The 15105-nt window shown below is 36.9% G+C and overlaps 2 pseudogenes across 2 annotated transcripts in view; both read right to left on the bottom strand.

Annotated features, from left to right (window-relative positions):
• The window catches only part of LOC306652477 (flavin-containing monooxygenase 5-like), a 518541-nt pseudogene that overhangs the window by 63891 nt on the left and 439545 nt on the right, over positions 1-15105 (bottom strand). The window lies entirely within an intron of this gene.
• On the bottom strand, positions 6662-8128 carry LOC306652484 (hsc70-interacting protein-like; annotated as a pseudogene). The gene is made up of 2 exons: positions 7751-8128; positions 6662-7399 (listed from the first exon to the last, which is right to left on the bottom strand). The product of its transcript is annotated as a hsc70-interacting protein-like (transcript).

The raw sequence follows: 15105 nt of genomic DNA, 5'->3' as shown, positions 1-15105 counted from the left end.
TCAAGATCAAGCTGGTCAAACAGATCTTATTCCTATCTGCTATTAAGTGTCAATTGAGTTCCCACAGGGGAAACTCATGGAAAAGTTGATAGCAGCTTATTAACTCATTTAGTGCCATTTGCTAGGTAGGATCTCTTTGATTAGGTGGTTTCCTTTGGTCTCATAGAAACAATTCACAGTAAAGCAACAAAACCAGGAGACAAGAGAGATAGGTCCCAAGCATAAATCCTATTTCTTAAACATTTTCTTTAGTTAAAAATTTTAAAAGGGGTAAAGGTATGTATGAAACAAGTTTCAGCTTGCTTATTCTCCACCTGAAACTACTCCACTTGGAGACAGAAATACATGGATTTTCATTTCTCTGATGTGAGATAACTTATTTTCGTTACAAATCATACACTAAATCAGTAATATTTTGCTTGAGAAAGAAGGGTCAAATAATTTTACAGTCTAATAAGTTTTAAATATGGGAACAACAATATTTAATTATCAAATTAAACTATCACATCTAATTATGAAACTTCAAAGTGAAATCAAATGGGTGTATTTGTTTTCGATGCATACATGTGCATCGGTGTAGCCACAAACACTTACAGGTAGGTTACATAGCTTTAACATACTAGCATGAGACACGTGTGGAGGACACAGGGGGCAAAACATTTGTTGTTTCACTTTCAAGGTTAATGTGTAAGACAAGGAAAAGAAGCAAGGAGAAGGTAAGATTCTCACTCCCAGTTCATACCAAGGGACATACCAGGAATTTTCTATGAACTTGTGATCCTTCTTCCTCAGCCTCCTGAGACACAGGGATTTTAGATGTGTACCACTGTGCAGGCTCAGATAATATCTCTAACAGTCTGCATATGCTACAACTCATCTCACAGAATTTCAGTACTAATTCAACCGTTCCTTTCTACATACTGTTATTAAGAATTTGGACTCTTGTATACAAAAGGATTAAGGCAACAATTTTTACACATCCAGATGGCAGGAGGGTAATCAAATATACAAAATAAAATTTTCTTTCTTAGAGTTGCATAAACTAACAACAGAATATTTCCACCATTGTCCCTACCTCTGTTGGAAACACTCAAAAAATTCATAATATAGAAAATCTTCCTCCTGATCCCCAGGGATATGATCCAAGACCACCAATGGATGTGTAAAACCATGAACACTAACACAACTCCCAGTAATTTTTCCTAGGTAGCTTCAGTGTTTCCACAGAGTACTGGAGTTAATCCATTCTTAATGTTTTATGCCCCGGTGCCTCCTTTGCATCACTATCCTTATGGTTTGGGGCAATTATTAAATAAAAGTAGATTATTTGATAAAAAATATGTGATACTGCAACAATCTGATAACAAGGAGGTAGAATATACAGTTTGGAGACACTGGACCAAGGCATGATTTATGTCCTCAGAGGGATGGAAGATTTCATCCTGAGAGGCTGAGTCATGCGCCCAAGGACACATGCCATGATGTATCAGAGACAGGATTTGAAACCATGCAGTCTGATTTCCAAGATCACATTCTTAGCTACCATTTTTATCATTGACTCTTTGAATATTTACTAGTTATATATTCCAAAAGATGTTAAGAATAGAAAAATAACAAAATTGTACTAAATCAGGGACATTTTTCATGAACAATTCAGAAATAATATTTTTAAAATTTTAATCAAGACACTACTCAAAAATTCCATGGCTGTCACAATTGTTTATTTCTTCACAAGGCCAAAAAATGACTAAATTGTATTCAGGGCATTTACAATTTGTTCAAGTTCATAAAGAGTGTACTAGATAACGGTCAAGCACTAAATAACTAGACAGTCAAATCACAATAAAGGATCTAAGATAAGTGAAATGCAGGTTACCAATGCCTCCTTTCTATTCAAATTTAATTCACATGAGTAATGTTTCATGTTAATTTATACAGATACAATTTTTAAATTTAACTGAAATTTAACTTAGTAAGTTTAACCCATATTTAGTGCTTCAAACAAGATTATGATTTCTCTTAATGGGGGGTGGGAGGGAGCCAAGAATAGAGGAAGGAGAGACTGTATAGAGGGAAAAAAGAGGTGGGAAGGTTGTGGGGAAGGAAAAATAACAGAATGAATCAAACACCATTACCCTAAGTAAATGTATGATTACACAAATGGTATGCCTCTACTTCATGTACAGAGAAACAAGATGTATCCCATTTGTTTACAATAAAAATAAATTTAAAAAGAAAAGCTATTGAAATAGAAAATAAAATAAAATTAAATTAAATTAAGAAAAAGTTATAAGAAGTAATGAGAGTGACTTAGTTGTTCAACGTACTTGGCATGATAGATTTGCACCGAGAATACCAAATTCTACAAAGCACAGGTAAGTGATAACTTAGATCACTAAATTGGACAATAATCACTTCTCAATGATTTCATAGATTGAAAGATAGGTGTTAAAAAGATCATGAGCACCGCCTTCATAAAAGTGATTTTCTAAACACCAAAATAACTCAGCACAGGCCATTCTTGAAATTGATGTATGCATTAAGTTATAGACCCCAACTATAAAATATACACATTGTGTATCACCAGGACATAAATTATCTCTCAGATATAAAAATTTTGTATCTTCTAATAATGGGCAAATCTGTACTAAAAAAAGAAAGACCCATGCTCTCAAAAGCTAAGAAAATTCTAAGGATACCTCCTCACTTATAACCTTCCAAGGTAAAACAGTGCAATACCATCAGCAAGCAATAAAACCAAGCATTAAAACATAAAGATTCATTCTGGGTGAAGCATAAACTATGTGCCTCAAAGATTATCTATTTTTAAGGTTCTAATCAGTCCACAGCAGATTTTTCCCCAGGGGGCTTTTTAATTTATAACTTTGCTAAGGGTGGAGCTGCACGTTTTCTCAACCAGGTTGTGGAGCTGAGTCTGTTATGTTCAGGTTTTACCCAAAGATAATGAATGCTATAAAGACAGGTTCCCCAGTCCCCTTCTCTCTTATCACTTTTCTTCCTCATGCCTCCCAAACTCTGAATCTGCTTTGCTGACTTATTCATTTCTTTTATACTGAATTCACTTCCTATTGATGCAGGACTCCTCATCTGCGGGGGGATCCCGAGTTCCATCCAGTGCTTGACAAAGTTCTTCTGGAGGATGTTTGCAAAGGCTCATCCTAAAGGGAATTGCCAGATGTTTTGCTCCAGAGCATGGTGCTTTTTCTGCTGTGTTTTTCTGATAATATATTACTCATTTCAGTCTGAACAGATTGCCTAAGGGGACAAGGGGAATACAGCAAAAATTCCAGAAAATATTACCTACAATCTGAAAGACAATGGGTCTTTACCACTAACAAAGTTAAAAATAATTTTGCAACTGTGCAATGAGTCTCTGAAAGCCTCTGGAGAAAATAGTTATAGATCTGCCTTTGTCTCCAACAGGCTGGTTAAATCCTAACGATGTTTTTTTTTTTTTTTTTTTTTTTTTTTTTTGTGTGGTGGTGGGGTAAAAGAATAAGGTTTCACAACATTCCTTCCTTCCTACAAAGAATAGGTCACCCCTATAATAAACGTTGGTGCACAATGCCCTGTTCTGGAAAAAAAGAGCTACATAAGACAATATAATCTATGCAGTAAAAAAGCTTGGCCACGAGAACCACTGTGACCGCTGCCCTCCTGTAGCCCTTAACTCAGCAATTTAGATATTAACCAGATGGACCTAGTAGAGATGGTCACATGAGATTACTTGTCTATTGCTTTAACCGCAAGAGTAATAAGAAAAGTCTTAGGTCACATAGAGTTTAGATATTAAGGAAATAAACATTGTATTAGTTCATTGACTTAGATATTCTTAAAATAATTGTGATTAGGTAAGGGCAATCTGTAAGGTTACTGTTTTCTCATAATCTTTCAGTTTCTTGTTAAGAACAATTTCTGCCTATGCTTTGGACACTTTGTTAATTTTGTTAACCACAAGACTGCCATTATAGCCTGAAGAAAAATGTATATCAACCCAGCTTTCCCCAGAATAAAGTGGGAGTGATTGCACCTGAACTAGAGTCTGTGTCTTTCATTCTCCATCCATTGCTGACGGTGTCTCCCCATGCCCCATTACCTGTGTGGAACACATGGACTCCTGCTAGGGCTGGACCCTGGCACTCAACAAAGCTGGAATTGGCTGAAAGGTCTGCTTCCTGATGGCTGCATGCCACCAGGCTCCCCTGATACCTTCACCCCAGTTGCACTCTTGTGCATCTTGAACATCTTATTTGTGTTCTTTTATGAATGTAGATTATTGGAGCTTGCATCTCTTCTCTCTAGAATCTCCTCCTAGAAGGAGTTGTACACTGACATGGTTTCAAGTACTCCCTTCACACAGAAGAACTGCATGTCTGTTTATCCAGTCCTAGCTTTCCTGTGAGCTCCAGACCTGTGTGTATGTAAATATCCAGTTAATCATTCTGTGTAGGATTTTCATGTGTCTCAAAGCCATTTGAATCCAGATTTCTTAACTTTAGAGAAATGTATACCAAAGAGTTCAAATCAGGCCCTGACTCCACTTTACACCCAACACATCTTTAAGACCTGTCCATTCTCATTTTGACATAGCTTTTTGATGTGTCCACTCTCCTTCATTTCTTCTACCTGGTCTTAACCAAGGCTGCCAGTGCCAATGGTAAGGATATATGCAGAAACTTTTTAAGTATTATCTTCCAATTTGACTCTTGAATTTCATTATTCAAAGAGCAGTCAGATTTTCTTTTTTTTCAGTTTGAAACCATATTTTATTTTTAACATAGCTAGAAATATCCAATAACTATATATTTTTAAGCAGAAAACCTTCTTTTCCTTCTTATATCATCATTAGCAGAAAAAAAGGACTTTTTAGGTTTTGAAATGATATTAAGAAAATGAAGACTATTTGTTGTATTTGTGGAACTTAAAAAGTCTAAAAGCACATGACACATTTTCAGAAGAGTGATTTACTTTTACCCATTTATGGTAATATTCATAATATTCGAGTATAGTTAGGTCAAGTATAATTAAAGTCAATCAAATAAGGAATCCAAGAAGAAAATCTTCTTGAGTTAAGCACAGCACACATGAGATTTTTGAGAACGCACATGAACACAAAGAACACTGGCAAGCCCAAATCCAAGTACAAATGGTGCGTCTTTTTCAAGGATTTCAAAAGCATGCTCTATTAGCATACGACTTTTTCTCATTTTTATAACAGATGCATTTCTGTCTACTCACGTACAGCAAAGGGTTAGAACCTGTATAAATATATGATATCAGAAATATGCTACTTTATAAATGTATTTCAAGGAATTTTACCATTTCCTTTATCTTTGCAGGGACAAGAGGGAAAGAAACGTGGGGGCATGGTTGTAGTATTTAAGGAAGAGCTGAATACAATAATGACTCTTCATGGTGGCAACAACTCCATAATGCATAACCATGGCTCTCATCTATTTTATAATTCATGTTAGATCAAGCAGTTAGTTCCTTGTATGGTTATCAATTAACAAACCATATACTCTTCAAAGTACAAAGATCAATAGGTGTAGAACACCAAACACTAAAAGGAATTCCCTCCTTCCAATGTTTTTTAATATCACGATATTTCACCAGTGAAAGTCTAATAACATTTAAATAAGCAATCTCATGGCTAAGAAAGAACTACAGTTGTTATGGGTATTATTCCACAGTTAGGATATATATTACATTTTTAAATTAATCCCAGCATTAAATATGCTTGCACAATTATGCTATAAATGATGATAGCAATGATGATGCTAGAGAGAAGATTATCTTTAGTTCAAGAAGGGGGGGGAATCAACAAGCAGAAAGCAGACACAGTTGGTCATTTTCTGATGAGGAAAGGTAACTTTTAAACATAGAAATATAAAAAGAAAACTACTCCCTTATTTCCCCATGGTGGAAATAATATGAAACATTTATTCGATATATTGAACAACAACAGAGTTAAGTAATCCAAATCCACTGGGGCATTAAAAAAAAAAAAAAAAAACTCCCTCAACACACTGTAAGATTTAAATGCAACCTGCATGAAGGTGCATGTCATATAAAATAGTAAGACTGCTGCTGCCTTATCAAGTACTTCCAGTTCCTACCCAGGTTTAGAGTGAAATACTGGTGGTCCCAATAGTTTTATTGAAATAAATCACTTAAAAATATTTTAAAAGAAATTAAAACGCCTCAGTAACCATATATTCAACTCCTATTTTATCTATGTAAATGAGATTTACTTCTCACTAGTAAGTATTTCACTATCACTAGGGCAATGTATTTTTCATACTTAGTATCTGCCTTGCCCAATATCAAAGAAAAAATTCAAAATGATTAGTAAAGAACAATGTAGGAAATAACACCCCCTTTTGTTTTAAATATTTTTAAGGATTAAAAAGTATTTGAAGTTTGTAATTCCTAGTAGGAAAACATTATCTGAATGAATACCCTAATGGCAAACCATTGTAAAATGCTTCAATTGCATTTGCTGCAGAGGGGTAAAGATTATCTTCAAAGCACCCCAGCTCTCCTGATGAGGTCAGAGGTACACTGGTTTGTATTATTGTGACATCCATTAAATGATCTAGGTTGCTTTTCCTTCAGCAAGGGTTTTGTCAGTTGAGCATTATGCTTGACCTCCAAATTTGGCTGACAATTTACTGATAAGATTCATAACCTTCAGGTTGCTTTGATATTTTGACATATTTGCTGGGTTCTGGGCCACATCCTGGAAAGCCTCCATAACTTCTGGATCCTGCATGGCTGCAAGAACCTCTGGATCACTAAGAATTTTATGGAGCCCAGGTATCCCTGCCATTCCAGGCATGCCCCCTCCCACTCTAGGCATTCCTCCAGGAAAATTACCAGGCATTCCCCCAGGAAAGCCACCTGGAAAAGAACCAAACTGAGGTCCTGTTTGTCATCTGGCTTCCTCCCTCTGGGCTCTCTCATGCTCTTCTCGAGCCTTCTTAACCCTTTCAATTCTTTCTTTGATCTCTCACTCTTCACGTTTTCGCTCATATTTTCTCCAATGTTCAGCAATTTTCTGGGCCCTTGGTTGAACTTCTTTCAGCATTGCACTAGCATCATCATCATAATCCAGTTTACAGGCAAGGGCAAGATCATGGGCTGCTTCTTCCCAGTGGCCCAGAAGTCTGTGTGCTTTCCCTCACCACTTATAAGCTGAGCTGAATCAGGATTTATTTCAATGGCTCTGTCACAGTCTCGAATGGCAGCATTTGGCATCTGTAACTTGATAAAGGCACTGGCTCTCTTGGCATATAGAATGGCCAAGCAAGGTTTTAGCTTGGTAGCATCTGTGAACAAGTCAATGGCTTTCTGTAGCTCACCAGACGCTTGGATCCTGCTTACACATTTTCAGGAAGACCGGGAGCTCACTCACTTTGTGGGGATCCATGGTGCTGGAGAGGCAGGCGGAGGTGGCTGCGGCCTGTTCCCAGGCCCGGGCCCTGGCTCAGCAAGACCCTGCAGAAGGGGGCGGATGCCAAACAGAATAGAACCTCCCCTGCCGCTGGCTCCTCCCCCCAATGGCCTCGTGACCCAGGGTGCTTCGCTTGCCCAGATTTTCTTAAACCAAATCAGATCATAGCACTCCACCTGGAAGAATCCAAAACTGTTTCTCACAAAACAGAGCCAGGTAACCATGGCCCTGCTCCTCTCTCCTGGGACACCCTCCTACTAGCAATGCAGCCACTCTGGCTTCCTTTCAGTGGCAGCCCCTTTCTTTTCATTTGCTTGATCCATCATCTCCTCAGTTATCTCTGCATTTTCATCTCCCATTTCTTGAGGGGCATCAGTGTCTGGTTCAATTACACCTTCATTGTCAATTTCCAGATCACTTTCCTCACTTGATGGCTCATCTCTCTTTATGTTTTCCTCTATCTTCTTGCTATCTGTTTTTTTTTTCCTTGATATTTTCTTCTGATTTAGATTTATGAGTAGCAGGTGGTACTTTACCCCCCATGCTCTCCACCCACTCTCTCAGGAAGCACATCTCGGTGTGCAGGACACTTGGATCCTGCTTACACATTTTCAGGAAGACCGGGAGCTCACTCACTTTGTGGGGATCCATGGTGCTGGAGAGGCAGGCGGAGGTGGCTGCGGCCTGTTCCCAAGCCCGTGCCCTGGCTCAGCATGACCCTGAAGAAGGGGGCGGATGCCGAACAGACTAGAAGCTCCCCAGCTGCTGGCTCCTCCCCCCAATGGCCTCATGACCCCGGGTCCTTCGCTGGCCCAGATTTTCTTAAACCAAATCAGATCATAGCACTCCACCTGGAAGAATCCAAGACTGTTTCTCACAAAACAGAGCCAGGTAACCATGGCCCTGCTCCTCTTTCCTGGGAAACCCTCCTACTAGCAATGCAGCCACTCTGGCTTCCTTTCAGGCCTTGGAATTCACCAGACTCCTGACAACCTTAGGTCCAAATGGTTGCCAAATGTTTAGCCCCATCTCTTTGTGTCACTGGGTCCTCTTTCATATTTTGGTATAAATATTTTATCCTTAGACAGGGCTTCTCTGATCATTTGATTGCATTTATATGTGAGTTTTGCTTATGTTTCCCATTGTACTTTTATCAGACTGTGAATTTAGTGAGAACAGGAACCTTGTGGAATGTGACATAAAGGAGGCATCTGACAAATACCTGTTGAAGGAAGGACTGCCTTTTCTTCACTCCAAAGAACTCAGGCCAGAAGATGAACCAATGAAATGACTCAGTGTAGTATAATGATGACCAGCTAAAGGCAAAAGGAAAGTAAGAGAGCTGACTTCAGGCCATGGATGTTGTCAAAAGGCAATGCACTGAATATTACTTCTGTATTATTTAATACAGAATTATTTATTTCAGAATGGACAAATCATTGAGTCAAAGCCTCATAGTTTCTGGAGCAAGAGAAGAGTTATAAATGGGAATGGCTACAAATGGAAACAGGGTTTTCTTTCAGAATAAAGCAAAATTTCTGATAGGCAGTGGTGTATGTGCACAACAGTTTGGATGTACTAATCACCTAGAAGTGGAACAGAAAACTTCACAAATCAATTTCATGCTGGTAAGATCAAACCTCAATAAAGTTGTTATTTTAAAAAAGCACATGCCCTTCAACAAATGAATGGATAAAGAAAACCTGGTATATATACACAATGGAATACTATTCGGCCATAAAGAATAATATTATGAAATTTGCAAATAAATGGATGGAATTGGAGAATATCATGCTAAGTGAAATAAGAAAAGTCCAAAACACCACAGGCCAAATGTTTTCCCTGATAAATGGAGAATGATATATAATGGGGGTGGAGAATGAGAGAAGAATCAGGAAACTTTAGAATATGTAGAAGGAAAAGAGAGGGAGAGGACACAAAAAATGGTGAAACGAGGCAGGCATTACCTTTGTACTTGTATGATTTTACAAATGGTATAAATCTACATTGTGTACAACTATAGAAATGAAATGATGTACACAATTTGTTTAAAAGGAATCAAAATGCTGTCTGTAAAAAATTAAAAGCAAAATAAAAAAAATTAAAAAGTACATAAGATGAACTGCTGTGAGGCAGTTATAGCCCACTCAGTAGAATACAAGTCCTAAAGAGTGATTCCATTTTATTGATCTTTTTTCTGCAGAACCTACTACAGAGGTGAGACTTACACACTGAATAAAGACCATCTTTGAAGCAAATACTCAAACCATTATATCTAGTTAGCCTTTGGTCACTCTGATTTACAGGAAAGCATGAGACCTCATGATACATAATTTCCCAGATAAAAAATTTGGTAATTCACAAAAGACTCCCAAATTTGTGCCATTATTTGATAATTATGCACACATACACTAGTTCTATGTGGTGGACAGTCCAGCTCACTATCCCTGAACTTCACAAAGGGAGAAAAGAAACTTCCTAGAACTTAGCAGTCTGCACTGGAACCTGACTGCAAAAGGCATCTCAACACCAGAGGCCTGGCACAGACTGCATTCTGACACATAGCCACTTGTATCAAGTGGAGAGGAATCATGTCACAAGCATTCTCAAAAATGACCAGAAAGTTCCCATTCAAAGTCTGAGGTTCATCCCAAGATCCACCTTTAACATGTAATTTGGCTTTAATTCACCTAATCATTTTCTTTCCTTATCCAGTTATCCACAACATCTGTTTGATAAAACTTCCTCTGCTTTCCTCCATAGAATGCCATGTAGAATGAGAGTAGTCCTGCAGAAAAGTAAGAAAAGTGTTTGACTGCACATCATTTGATTGGGTTGCATGTCTCCCAATCCTGCTTCCAGTTTCCATTCTCCAAAGGAACTGCCACCCCATTCAGTCCTTACCAGCACATCAAACACAAAGATACACAATGGAATATTATTCAGTCACAAAGAAGAATAATATTATGGCACTTGCAAAGAAATAGATGGAATTGGAGGCTATTGTGCTAAGTGAAATAAGCCAATACCAAAAATCCAAAGGCCAAATATTTTCCCTGATAAGTGGATGATGATATATAACGGGGGTGGGGGAATGGGGTGAGAGAAGAATGGAGAAACTTTAGATTATACAGATGAAAATGAGAGGGAGGATGGGGGTTATGAAAATGGTGGAATGAGAAAGACATCATTGCCCTATGTGAATGTATGATGACACAAGTGGTATGAATCTACATCATGCACAACCATAGAAACAAAAATATATACCCCATTGTGTACAATGAATCAAAATGCAGGCTCCAAAAATTAAAAAAATAATTAAAAGATAAGATATGTTCATGTTAGACAGTTGTAATACTGCTGTGTACTCACTTTACATGTAAAAAATATAATCCCCAAAACATTAAGTTAGAATTTTCTAAAATCAGAAGAAGATTGAGGAGGATCTCTGAATCTCAAGGTCACTTTTCTCACTCTAACCCAGTATTCTCTCCAAACATATTCAGATTGCACACACTTCCATTCACTCTGTGACAGTAATGTGCTTCATCCACTTTCAAGGACTGTACATCTGTGGGCACCCATCCTATACATGAATGGCCAAATTCATCAGCTGTTGCATTCAACTTTGAGTGGCCTACCTTTTGTCTTTAACACACTTCTCCCTGCCCATGCCCAAATGATTTCCTTCTTTCTTTTATTCTTTTCTTTTCTTTTTTTTGTGGTGCTAGGGATCAAACTCAGGGCCCTGTGCTTGTAAAGCAAGCACTTTACCAACTGAGCTATCTCCCCAGCCTGATTTCCTTTTTTCAATCTACAAGCTTCTGGCAGATCTGACCAAGAAGAATTCAAATGTCTGGCATGAGGTACACATCACCTTGAGCTCAAACTATTGCTTTCTCTTGGGTTCCTTTTCCAGGGATGAGAGAATAGCCTCACCTCACATTCCTTATGTATGAGAATGAAACTTTGGTGGCCAATATTTCTCCCCAAACACCTGGGAAAACAAGAGATATAATCAGATCACCATGATGAGCACTCTTTTAAGTGCCAGTACAGACTGAATCCCAGTGATCTTTAGGTCTTCCTTAGCTGTGACAGGCATCATGAAGCATTATCTGAAGCTGTGCCTACGGGCCAAGGCTAGGTCTGGATTCAACCACATAGTCTTCCAAAATCTTCCCAGCTCCCTCTTACAACATGTTCCTTGCCAGGACCAAAACACATTTGCCTTTTAGGGAGTTGTTTTAAGAGTTAAGTTTCATAGATTACATGAGCATAATTAGTTACTTCTAACTAATTAGTTACTTCTAACTAACTGTGCACATGAGATGCACAGTTGTGATGCCTCCCTCATTACCCAAGCAATATTAGAATGACTTGAGTTTTCCAAGAACATTGTCACCATTGGAGAAGGGAAGGGGAGTGCCAATGGGGCACAGTTTGTAACAGTTTTCAGAGGTAGGTAGGACTAAGCAAATACTGAAAATTTATTTTGCAAAACCTACCTAAAGACAGTTCTGAAAGAGACAAGGAGCAGGTGACTGAATATTAATGTATGCTCATGTGTCTATTTAGAGTGTAATCAGCAGAGGTAGGCATGGAAATAATAATGTCAATATCATGTTTACTTTACAGGTGAAAGTATGTTTCCCCACATAAGATTTTATTCAACAAACAAATACTGGCAGTCATAACTCCAAGGACTTATGAGAGCAACTACTACTAACTTCATTTGAGGTATCCCATTATCTCAATTTTGTTTAGCATAGTAATCTGACTTGCCCAAGGTAACAAAGCCACTATCTCAGGGTTGAGAATGATGTCTTCGGTCCAGTGTACTTTATCCAACACCATCTTTACAGAAGTCATATGCTATCTTATTTATTTATTTATTAGTTCAAGAAATACTTATCTACTCATCTGATAAATATTCACTGCTTAGTATGGGCAACCACTATGGTTAAATTGTTGAGCCATTTCTTTGCCTCCAGGGATTACAGTTAGTACAATTAACCCAGGATTGCAATGAGTATAAATAGATAAGGCAGCGATAAAGAAGCATTATTTTACAATATGTAATATAAGCACTTAAAATGCTTCTTGCTTATGACTGTTGCCATTTCAAAACATTACATGGACACAAATTTAAGAGTTCAAAAAGAGAAATGTATGATTCAACTAACATATTCCAGGATTGCTAACTTCAGAATTTATTGCTCATTAAACCTCTAATTTAATTATCCTAGTTTAAATGAAAACATTTAGTAGAGTTAGTGAAATGCAATTATGAGCAACTGACTTAATATACATAATAGGTTAATATTTCTTAAGGCATGCCTTATTGTCACTAGATCTGTGCATATAAAACAAAGTGACATTTTATTTCAAGTGAAAAATTGGTACACAGAATATTAAACTGTTGCCATTAAACACTACATTGTCAACTAAAATGTAACCCAATCATTTTTAGAGTTTACCATTCTATGGCTACTCAATTTGCACAGAAACAATTCCTGACCTGACACACACCTTCAACAGAAGCAGAGCTTCAGTTGACTGCAGACACAAAGAGAAGATACTAAAGACCTCAGTCACTTCAACTCCACCAGTGAATGATGCAGAACTCAATCTTAACCATTAATCTACTGCTAAGCATGGCCTTGACCAGGTCAAACACTGCCTGTGAGACAGATTTTCTCCTGCCTCCTGACAATGTCTAAAAAATTATGAAATTCTTATAATAATCTTGGACACTGAGGCTTTCACTATGCACTGTGGGATTCTATGTAAAACACTGGAGAGGCAACTGAGTTAGCAGGCTGAACACTGTTTTTTGAACCAGCTGACAATGCATTAGAAGAAATGCCAGAGGTTTAGAATGTAAATAGTCAAACTGACCTGTGAAATAAAGTATAGAAAAAGGAGTGAAATCAAAGAAAAATAACAGAAAGGAAAGATCACCTCAATAAAGAATTAAAAATTGTGAAAAATTACCAAGCATAAATCCTTGAAAGGAAGGAATCAATAAAGCAAATTACACATTCAATAGAAAGCATCACCAACAGCCTACACCACTTGGAAATTGAAACCTCAAACAAAGAAGACAAAATATATAGCCTTAAAAATAAAGTCAACCATACAGAGATGAGAAGAAACCATGAACAGAACTTCTAAGAAATATGGGATAACATGAAAATACCAAATTTAAGATTTATCAGACTAGACAAAGGCATGGAGATAAAAACCTGAGGAATACACAATCTTTCAATGATGTCATAGATAATTTCCCAAATCTAAATAATGATAGGGGAAATCAAATACAAGAGGCTTACAGAAACACAAGTGGACACAATTACAATTACAACAGATCCACACAAAAGCAAATTATGAGAATAACTGATATACAGAATAAAGATAGAACTTTAAACTCTGTGAGAGAAGCAAATCAAATTACATATAGGGAAAAACCAATTTTGATTTCAGATGATTTTTCAATCCAGACACTCAAAGACACTCAAACACTGAAGGTGAAGGTTTGGGAAAAAACATATCATTTACATGGCCTTCATAAACAAGCTGGGGTTTCCATCCTCATATCCAATCAAGTGGTCATCAAGCCAAACTTAGAAGGGATAAAGAAGGACATTTCATACTACTTAAGGAAATCATACATCATGAAAACATAACAATCCTAAGTATATATTCTCCCAAAAAGAAGCATATACATACAAACTCTTCTCAAATTCAGGAATCAAGTAGAATACAAAACAATAATACTCACCTTCATACACCTTTCTTTCTACTGGATAGATCTTCCAAACAAAAACTAAGCAAAGTAACCATAGAATTAAATAATACAACCAATAATTTATACTTAACAGACATATATAGAATATTTCATTCATCAACAAGTAAATTCACAATCTTCTCAGCAGCACATGCATTATTTTCTATAACAGACCATATGTCACAAAACAAAGCAACAATTAGCCAATACGAAAAATAAAAATACTACCCTGTATTCTATCAGATCATAACCGAATGAAACTAGAAATCAATAATAAAATAAAAATAAAACAACTCTAACACCTGGAACCTAAATAACAAATGGACTGCAATAGAAATCAGGGAGAAAATTAAAATTGTACTTAGAGGTAAGTGACAACACCTATGAAAAATATCAAAATGTCTGAGACACTTTGGAGACAGGCCTAAAATTAAAGATAACTGCATTGAGCTCATTCATTGAAAGAATTATAGGTCAACAAATATATTAGCTAACTTTACATCTCAAATCACTAGAAAAAGAAGAAAAGATCAGCACCAAAATAGTAGAAGACAGGAAGTAATTAAAACCAGAGCTGAAATCAATGAAATTGACACACACACAAAAAAAAAAAAAAAAAAAAAAAATTGAAAAGATTGAGAAAATTAAACATTGGGTCTCTGAGAACATAAATTGATAAACCCTTAGCTGCATATTGAAGTGGAAAAGAGAGAAAACCCAAATTACTAAAATTCATGATGTAAAGGGATTATCATGATGGACACTACTGAAGTACATAAGAAAATAAAATTATATTGAAAATGTGTACTTCAATGAAATAGAAAATCTTGAAGACCTT

The sequence above is a fragment of the Sciurus vulgaris genome (assembly GCF_902686455.1).
Source record: "Sciurus vulgaris genome assembly, contig: HiC_scaffold_238_arrow_ctg1, whole genome shotgun sequence".
Classification (NCBI taxonomy): domain Eukaryota; kingdom Metazoa; phylum Chordata; class Mammalia; order Rodentia; family Sciuridae; genus Sciurus; species Sciurus vulgaris.
Note: the sequence above shows the minus strand (reverse complement) of the source record. Positions and strands in the feature narration are given on the sequence as shown.